The 9,874-nt window shown below is 37.7% G+C and overlaps 1 pseudogene across 1 annotated transcript; it reads right to left on the bottom strand.

Moving 5' to 3' along the window:
- Positions 1-418: 418 nt before the first annotated feature.
- On the bottom strand, positions 419-2,056 carry LOC148877055 (protein RADIALIS-like 3 pseudogene; annotated as a pseudogene). The gene is made up of 2 exons (XR_016105114.1): positions 1,541-2,056; positions 419-643 (listed from the first exon to the last, which is right to left on the bottom strand). The product of XR_016105114.1 is annotated as a protein RADIALIS-like 3 pseudogene (transcript).
- Positions 2,057-9,874: the final 7,818 nt, after the last annotated feature.

The following is a 9,874-nucleotide window of genomic DNA, read 5'->3' as shown; positions in this document are numbered from 1 at the left end:
AAAAAATTTCCCTCTCCTTGTTTTCTCTCTCCCCTCATCCGCTCTTAATTAATGCTTCATTAGAACTATGAGTCTCTCTCATGCGTTCATGTCGGCATTATCGTTGTCACTCCATATTTTAATATTTTTATCCGGTTTCAGATTCAAAAAAATAATGAACTTGCGTGCGAAGAAGATTCCGATGGATTTCGTTGGTTTTCTTTTACGCAGCACCTGTTTCAGTTCTTCCGATGGAGGAAGGATTAGACATGGCTCTTCTGAGTAAATAGAGCTTGTTATATCGAAACCTTAATAAATAGAGCTTATTATATTAATTCTTCTTCTCCACTAATGACATACCATTGCAGTTTGTTTCCTACAACCTTAATTTTGTTAATATATTTATATATATTCTGATGAAGAACAAATGCTCAATCTGTTGAACCAAATAAAAAGTACTGCTGCACCTTTTCTAACTTGACAATCCATTACAGTAGGAAACAATAAACAAGAGGAAATCTAGAAGCGCATAGATTTAGTAATTCTTCCTTGGTACAGACATGACAAATCCAGAAGAAATAACATATCTCTTCCAAAAGTGAAGAGTGTGATGGATCTTTTATTGAGCAGGATTTCACCGCGCTAGAACCTTTGTTAATCCAGCCTGCAGAGGAAGAAATGAAAATCAGCCTTTGTAAAATCATAACCAAAACCCTAATTTTCCGGTCAAATTACCAACAAAACGATTCCATAATTGTACGCGCATACTTGTAAAACTTCATTCAAAGTGTTAAACAACTGCTGCATGATAGCAGAGTTGGTAAAATCGATAAGAAAGCTGTGCAAATCAGAGTCACAATGACAGAAATTCTACAAGGCAGGCAGGCTTAATAGTACATAGATCAAGTTTTATGATTGGGGTGAAATTGATGAAGACACAGGAGCAAGTACATGTGAGCCAGGATTAGATTTCAGGTGGGCTTGTTTTTTTGGGTTAGCGACATGATGAGAAGTATGGACTATGGAGAGTACGGATAGGCGCGGGTCCATGAAACTTTCTCTGGTTGTGGAGATGGTTATGGTTTTGGATTTTGTGTCCAACAGAGATTGGAATTGGTCTTGGATTACAAGTGAAGTCTGAGATTTTCTGGACTTAGAGATGCCCCCCAAAGAAGCACAAACAGCTCTGTTTCACAGTGGCGTGATGGTTGATGGATAAAAAACAGAGGCCCACGAAACAGTTGTGGTTTCTGACTTTCTGCAAATAGGGAGCGGCTGAGAATGATATACAAGGTTAAGTTAGCTGAAATTATGGCTCATTAGGTCGGCAGCTGCTCTCCTGAATGTCAACAAGGAAAATAAAAGGCCAACTTGCTCTGACCAGTCATGGATTCCAAGAACAGAATGAATAGAGAGTAGTAGTAGTAGTAAATACGCAAAGGAAGGTAAGTGGGTGTTGAGAGATGAAACCAAATCATTCAAAAATCATAATAGATTACTGTGTTTTTTACTGCTCACGCACTACTAGGCAATGCAGATGTGGATATAGTACTACTACTACCTTTGTTCCTCTTAGGCATCGCCATTGCTTCTGCCGCTGCTCCCTCCAGATGTTTTGTAATTGGGGAAGGGCACTCTGCCAGACTCGATATGGTTGAGATCTTCAATAAGGATCTCATAATGCTTCTTCACTTCCTCCACGGTTTTCCCGCCCACGGCCCTGGCTATATTCTGCCAGCGGTCGGGGGTGTCCTTGTCATACGTCGCTAACGCCTTCTCAAACAACTTATTTTGCGTAGCAGTCCAGCCGGAGCCGAAGCTGCAAGAGGACGACAGCGAGCCAGATGCCATTCCTTTTCAAGGCAAGCGAGGAAGGGTGGCGAACGCGATGCGATGCTGGCACGTTAAGAATAGGATATCGCAGATTCACGGTAGGCGGAGTTGAATGAAGAGTAGGTTGTTAGAATGAGAAAAATAATATATAGGATAGGAAAAGCCAAAAAGGGGAACAAGACTAGTTATTGCTTCCCAGGAAATGGGAAGAAAAGGAGAATACTCGAAGTCAAGTGTGGATGATATGTGCAAAGAGATTGCCATGCGTGCCCCTTATATACTAGAGGAGAAGGGTGGGATGGGGTGGTGCCAGTTGGCGGTTAATGCTTGAGACGGTGTGGAAGAACAAATTACCTCTAGAGCCACAAATTAAAATGAATCTGGACAAGAAGTAACAAGTAGAGGAATATCTTATAAGGACAGGTTTTCTTCCTTTTAAAAAAGAGAGTCCTTTTCTTTACTAGATTTTCCTTTTCTGGTGTAAACTTTTTCCTTTACTAGTTTGCTTGATTCAAAGTTATTTATCTGTTTGCTCTTCAGAAAAAAAGTAATTAACCTGTTTCATTTGATACTAGAAAGGAAAAAACCCACTAAGAAAAGAAACAACCCAGAAGATAGAACCTATTACTTTTTTACTACAAAAGGAAAAGGAAAAAAGATGGATATTTCATCTTTATTAGGAAGAAGGATAAAGATAAAAAGTAAGCGCTTAGCTCGTTTTATCATTTATAAAACGGGATGGGTTTTAGCTTCTAGGCTAAGGAGCTTATATACATTGTGGTTTTAAGAATTCGAGAATCGAGATGGGTTTTAGGCCAAAGATGACCATTTCTGACCACATTGGGTTGAGAATTTGGGACGAGATTTGATAGGTCCCGCAACTTATTCCAATCTAATGGTCTTAATGGAGTAGTGACACGTATCCCAACTCCCCACAGAGAAAGGGAGGGAAGAACCAAGAAGTAGGAATCCAGCTAGCCGATTCTTGTCTCTCACAATATCGCATGAAAAGGGCAAATTTTGAGGGAAAATTTATCTAACGCCGTACTCAAGTCTCACGAGTCTACTATGGTTCTTTACCTCGTCAATGGTGCAGGTAAGATTTCTTCGTTACGGGCGATCTTACACGTCATAGAGATCGTAGATTTGTTTCTACGATTTGAACAACATTCCAAAGATTCTATAGCTGGCTAAACCGAGCCGGTACAATGATGGTTCATGTGGAACACACGAGTTATATAGTACCTTGTTGGGTCATGGGTGCGATGATGTGGTTTGTCAGATTGAGAATCCGGTTCATTTGTTTTTATCCAAATAATATTATTCTCTTATAAAAAAAAAAGTAGTAGTATTATTCCATATTTCAATTTTCAACTTTAGTAGGGATGCCAATGAGACCAGGTTAATCTGGGAAACCAATGAGGTGGGTTGGTATGTTTTTTATGGGGTTAGTCACAGGTTCGGGCTATGACGTATTGTTAGATTGCATCCCATTTGATCTGTCCTTTTCCCTATCACGTTTCATCAGTGTTTTAAGACTCCGACCGGAGTAAAAACCAGAATGCTCCCCGGTCCAGTTATACTGGTTAACCGGGCGATTTTTCAGTTCAACCTGTCAAAATCATCATTTAATTGGACTTGAAATGGTCACCTATTCCTGGTTTTCTGGGCCAAGTCGTAAAACTAGACCGGACAGGAAACCATCCTCGGGTCTGATTCCTGAGTCAAATGGTCCAATTATTTGGTTCAAAGGAATGACCTGCTCAGACAAAAAATAAATAAAAATAAAAAATGGTCAAAAACCATTATGAAAGTTGCGCATTAATTCTTTCATGGTGAGATTAGCAATCTACTCTGCCTCTTGTTCTTCAACCATCCAAGTATGTATTGAAGCCAAGGGGCTCAACCAAATAAATATAACTATTACTCATTGTCTTGGCCATGTGTAAAATAAAGAGCAGGCTAGTAAGCTTAGCACTCCTTTTTGAGATGTCCATGTGTAAAATAAAGTGCTCACTGCAACTTGAAAGATAAATATAAATAATAGTTTTTTTCTTTTTGTGTAGTATGTATGAATGTATCGAAGACGTGACACCGTGTTTTATCACAATTAAGTTGCACTACCAGCACTAAGCCACTTTCACTGGTAGACAACGAATCGCACCTCTCATACCAATTGTCCTACTTACAATAGCATGGGGTTACATTTCCATTCATAACATCAATTCATCGGTCCAACCTGAAACAGCATCCGGTACAATTTCTGTCAGAACTAAAAAAGTTTGTTCCTATGTAAGAAGCTTCTTTCCGATTTCATAATATTGTTTTTGTGTTTTTTTTTTTTTTTTTTCTCTATTTCTGTTAACTGTGTTTATCAGACTCGTCTGTAAATGACAGTCCTAGGAATATTATCACTAGAATGTTCAAGTGAGGTATTAATTTCTAACCATATTCTCAAGAGACAAATTAATGTCTCCCTCAAGAAGAGGACCCACTTTTCGGTGATGAAAAGGATATCTCTGTGAATTATGAAGTGAGGAGGGAGAACAAAAACTACAAATCGGAGCTCTAGTTTAGGCCGGCTGAATTATTCTATATTCTGATTTGTCTTCGGCTAGCCTTCAGCAGCAAGTTGTTTAGGATAACCTCATCTCCAGGGACCATGCTGGTAAGAAACTTCTGGAAGCAGAGATTAGTTTTGTTGTAAGTAGTATATTGTCTGGAATTGATGCTGACATGCTACTCCATATATCTTAAATTGATTCAAGGTATGATGTGTTTTTCCCAATCGGCTTTCCTTTAGCTGTAAGCAAAACATCAAACTCGATCGGTAAAGAATTGTTCTAGTTGAGAACTTGCGATTAAGAATAGGCAAACGAGCTTTCTCTATTCATAGGTTCTCCGTTTTGTTTCATAAATCGTTCCCTAGCTATCCAATAGCAGGGATGATCATCAAGCTTTTTCTTCCGAAGATGGACAGAATACTATTATGTCATTGTTACTTGAAATGCTCCACTAGAGTAAGTTTTGGTGAAATGGAGAGAATGAATGTGCTACTCCATGGCCCCCATCAAACAAGAAATGGCCGATCGTTATCTGGGATATTGCCTCATTCCGTGCTGGGGGTGATCATTGGATGGGAGTCCTGTGACTTCGCTAGCTAGGAATCTGTACGGAACAGTGGTCCTTTAAGTACACCGTCCTAATGGTATTTGGAATCCTTATCATCTCATGATGTCTATATCTCCAGTAGAAAGGAACTTGTAGAGATTCTTCCTCTTTTTCCCTCAACAACTTTTGTAGATCGTTTCTCATCTCTCAGTGGTCCTTCCTTCAAGTTGGAGAAGTTGGGGCACTTTGGGTTCCTGATGATCTATTGGCAAATGCATGCCGAAGAGTTCTTCAGCTGGGACCAACACTTGGGGTTAAGTCAATTAGCTTATTGTTTGCAGGCCAGGGAGCCAGGAGCCCTGACTTTCCTGGAACCTGAAGATTGGTCCTTGCAAACCGCCTTTATAGAGAATCCTTGAAAAAAGACAGAAAGAAAAGAAAAGAAAAGAAAAAAAAGATCCCCATAAAAGAAAGAAACTCTAGCGCGCGGATCCATATTGCAGAAAGGAGGGGAAGGATCTTTAGATGGTAGCTGCAGGTCAGACACATGATGTTCATGTAGCGACTAATTTGAACCATGCAATCTTCTATCTATTTCTAGAGTGAAGCTAGATAGATATTTGTTTGTGCGCCTATAGGATGCGTATTCAGGCATCTGTTATTCGTCAAAGGTTGATGACCCATTTGTGGTTTATATCTCTGAATAGGATATGCTGTAATTAATGAATAAAATCTTTGCTGCTTTGTGGGCAAATGCTTGTTTGGCCATTCATACCATTTTTGTTTGAGCAACAAGACGTTGTTGTCCATCATTTTCTCTGGGGTATAGGAATGGGATTGGTGTCTATTTTATGCAAATTAAGGTGGGGATATTTTTTCCGTATATCAGTACCACACCCTTGCATCAGCAGAGACCGACACTAGTACTAGAAGATTCCCTAGGACCCCATTTTTTGATGTGTTGGACCTTAGATTCTATGATCCTCATGCTGTTCTTGTAATGTTGTCCTTGAAAGTACAAAGCAAAAGCTATATAGAGACAATGGTTGATCCAAGTCTTTTTTTTTTTTTTTTTTCATGATTTTCTGTTCTAAAACCCATTTATTCCAATCCGATCTGCTGCTCCCAAGGCTGTGTGTAACGGGCTACCTATATATCCAATCATAATAAACACTGGTGTACGTGTTCACTCATGATTGGATACGCAACACGTTACAGACAGCCTTGCGAGCAGCAGATCCGACTCCTTTTGTTCTCCTAACAACTCCAACTCCAACCATGAGGAGTTTCTGAGGAGCATAACTTTCAATATGAATCCCTCCACCCCTTTCTTCTGTTACGTATTTTCGATTGAGTTCAGTCTTATTTTCTTTTTCCTTGAAAACATTTGTCTTCTTCTTACCCTAGTGCCAAAATGATGCTGATAACTATCATTCATGTCTTTCGGTGGATTATTCTATCTGGATGGGTATGAAGCTTTTAAGATTCTTGGACGCACATGAGATGTTATTTTGTGAAAACTTGAAAAGTGGAAAGTGGGGTTCCCAACCGCATGAGCACTTATATTTTGTGAAGACCTCACAAATGACAATAAACCTAGCTATTAAAATAGAATAGCGTCCACCCTATATTTTTGACTGAGGTCCTCTGTAATATGATGTGTTCCAAAAATATCCAGAAGAGAGCTGGAGCTGGGATTTATCAAGAAATGGGCGAATATTCGTCTTCTCCAATTTACTGATGATTGCATTATATTTAAAAAGGCTGATCGAAATAATGCAGCAAAAAATTAATTAAGGAATTGAAATTATGGGCCTATATGGAAAAGCATTAGGACAGTGCCCAAACTTTGCAAAATCTACTTTATTTTTCTCCCCTAACATCCATAGTAGAATCCGGAGAATGATATCTAGGATTTTAAAAATCCCATGGAAAAGGAGGAAAAATACTTGGGAGCCCCTATCATTGAAGGTAGGGAATCTATTCCCATGCTCACTTCAGATGAAATGTAGAGGTTTGGTAAGACAGAAATATGGAACAGTCAGTCAATCATGGCAAATACTAACTTAAACCCAAAAAAAGGCTAGGTGGAATATCTGGAAGAGGAGAAATAACAAAATTTTCAATAATAAGGCCTTTCCCATCGAGCAGATTATAGACAAAATAAATAAGGACATTGATGAATATATAAACACTTTATCGTCCAAATTATTCTAATAGTCCAAAAGGGAATAGTGATAAGTTAGATTAGATGGAATTGCCCTTATCATGATCAAGTAAAGGTGAACTTCGATGCTTCTAGAAAGCTAAGCCAGACGGTAAATGTGCTATAGGGAGTAGGGACCATACTAAGGGACGAATGGGGATAGACCCTTTGGGTCAGCTGTAGAGACATGGTAACATTTTATGTACACAAGATTTTCTATTCAAGGAAGAAAGGGCATAGCTGAATTTCAGTAAATCTTATCATGGTAAGTAAGATAAAATTCAGTTATAATTGTTTTACTTGCTTATCTAAACTTTGGCATATTTTGTTCTAAAATTTCATAATATATACAAACTTTTCTTTCTTTCTTTCTTTTTTTTATTGGATAATAAAGAGAGTCTTGAGGTAGCCCTTCCCTAAACATCACACATAAAATGCCAGCCTAAAAAAATACTGTTACAACTCGAAGAGTTCAAACTATGGCCTAAGTTGGCTAACCAATCACCAGTAAAATTCGCCTTCCCCTGAAAACAAGAGAATATTTGACAGGTGACAAAGCACTTCTTGATAATTGTTTTAAATGCTCCACAGTGGGTCTTTTGATTTCCCAACCCTTTAAACTCTTAATGAGCAGCTTAATAAATCTCCTTCAATTATTTATATTTCACTTGCAACTTTGTGCACGATCCTGTATATACTTTTGCAACTTAACCTTGATCTCTTACCCTTATTATACGTCTTCCTTCAACAGCAACTCCTACAAATAGAGAAAGAAAACGTGTCCACCTTAAGAATACAGATCGGTGCTAGCCTTAAGGCCTGGTTTATTGCAATTTCATTTACACCGACTGCAAAAGCATTAACGCTTATTTTTCTTTCAACGTTTACCCTTATTTTCTTTATTTGGAGCAGAAATTAAGTAAAATAAAATTTGAGTTCTTCTCGTTTGTACTCTCATCTCATGCATTTATATTAGTGAAAATGACTTTGCTCTGCAAACAAACTGAACCTGATCAGGCTGCATTCATTTGCATTGATGTAAATGGATAGAAGTGCGAAAGGGCTGGGTATAAATTCTAGTTATTTTCGCTTCAGATTTGAAGGTCTTATTTGTTTGTGAGAAGTAAAATGTAATGACCTCCATTTAAGGTTATGTTTGGTTTGAAGGAAAATGTAGGAAAAAGAAGGGAAAGACAAGGAAGCCTATACAAGGTTTGTAAAGGTTTTCCTATCTCTCCCTTCCTTTCCATACATTTTCCTTCAAATCAAACATAACCTTAATGAAGGTAGGAGGGTTATCTGTCTAGCCAATAAGTTAGGAAGCGAGATGATGTGAACCCCGTTTTATATGAAAACTAATTAGGTTGTAAGAGGTGGTGTAAACTTGGTATCAGTTTGTGGGATGCCAACGTGCACTCCGAATGAATATTGCAAGAGACAAAAAAAAAAAATGCAACTTTTATATCAAGTGCAAAACTGCAAATCATAATTACAAGTAAACGAAAGCAAAAGTGAACCGAGTGCCAGATAACAAAGGGTAAGACCATAATGTATTTGTAGAAAAAATCCTCTTTAAAGTTTGTTCTTCCATTCCACTGAAACCTGTATCGCTATAGGTATAATTAAGGGGTGTTCTTTTTTTGGATTTTGAGAGGGGGAACGTTGGTCAATAGGATTTTGGTTCTCATTGACCAAGAATCCCATGTTCTGTTTTCAGATTTATGTGGAGACCAGGAAAAGTTTATTTTTCTGGGTACCACTTATCCGGGTAAGTGATACCCATCTCCTAGGTGAGTAAATAACTTTCTCACTTAGGGGAAAAGTTTCCAACACTTAAATGGGAAAAAAATGCCCATTTTAATAACAGATTTTTATGGCTAAAATGGTCATTGCTTTATTTACATGAAAAATAAAAGAACACGGGTAAATGCACTTACCCGAATAAGTGTTTCCCAAGAAAAAACTTACCCGGATACGGGTAACTACATTTACCCGGATAAATAACTTACCAAAAAACAAATAAGGCCTAAGAGTTTAAGACACTTTAACCAGATCCATATAATCAGAATAGAAAGTTTGAGTTGTGAACTTTTTATAAGTATTAAATTGCTATGTGGAATAGTTTAAGACACTTTAACCAGATCCATATAATCAGAATAGAAAGTTTGAGTTGTGAACTTTTTATAAGTATTAAATTGCTATGTGGAATGGCTTTGAAATGTAAATCATGAAATTCCAAGTATATATCTCACGGCCAAGGTAATTTTTAGCAAATTTCATAACTGGTTGCTTTCTTATCAAATTCCACCTCTTATTGTGGAGTAATGTCGTTAAAAAGCCCAACCTAAAACATCTGACTTTTAACTCGAGCTCTTAACCTTGGACAGTCACATGTAGGAGAAAATTAAGACCCACTATTGAATTGGTTCCACATGTTGAAGATTTTTTAAATAAATTTTCATTAAATTCCAGTAATTTTCTATTTTATGTTGTTGTTGTTGTTATTTCTGAAATTTGGGCCAAGTCCAACCTAACCCAAGATAATATGAGTCCATTACAGATGGATCAAGTCCAATCTAATCTAATAAATCCTTTGGATCATTATGGATTCGTCCAATTCAATGTTTGGACCATTTTGTTCAAATTGGTTTTAATTTAGATTGGGCCCAATCCAAAACCTAATCCATTAACACCCATTTTCTTATCTTCTATCAATAGACTAGATATTGAATCAATCTGACCCAA

This window comes from Nelumbo lutea, chromosome 1, assembly GCF_056320005.1.
Source record: "Nelumbo lutea isolate HS-2025 chromosome 1, American lotus-T2T, whole genome shotgun sequence".
Lineage (NCBI taxonomy): Eukaryota > Viridiplantae > Streptophyta > Magnoliopsida > Proteales > Nelumbonaceae > Nelumbo > Nelumbo lutea.
This window is presented reverse-complemented; position numbering and strand designations above follow the sequence as displayed.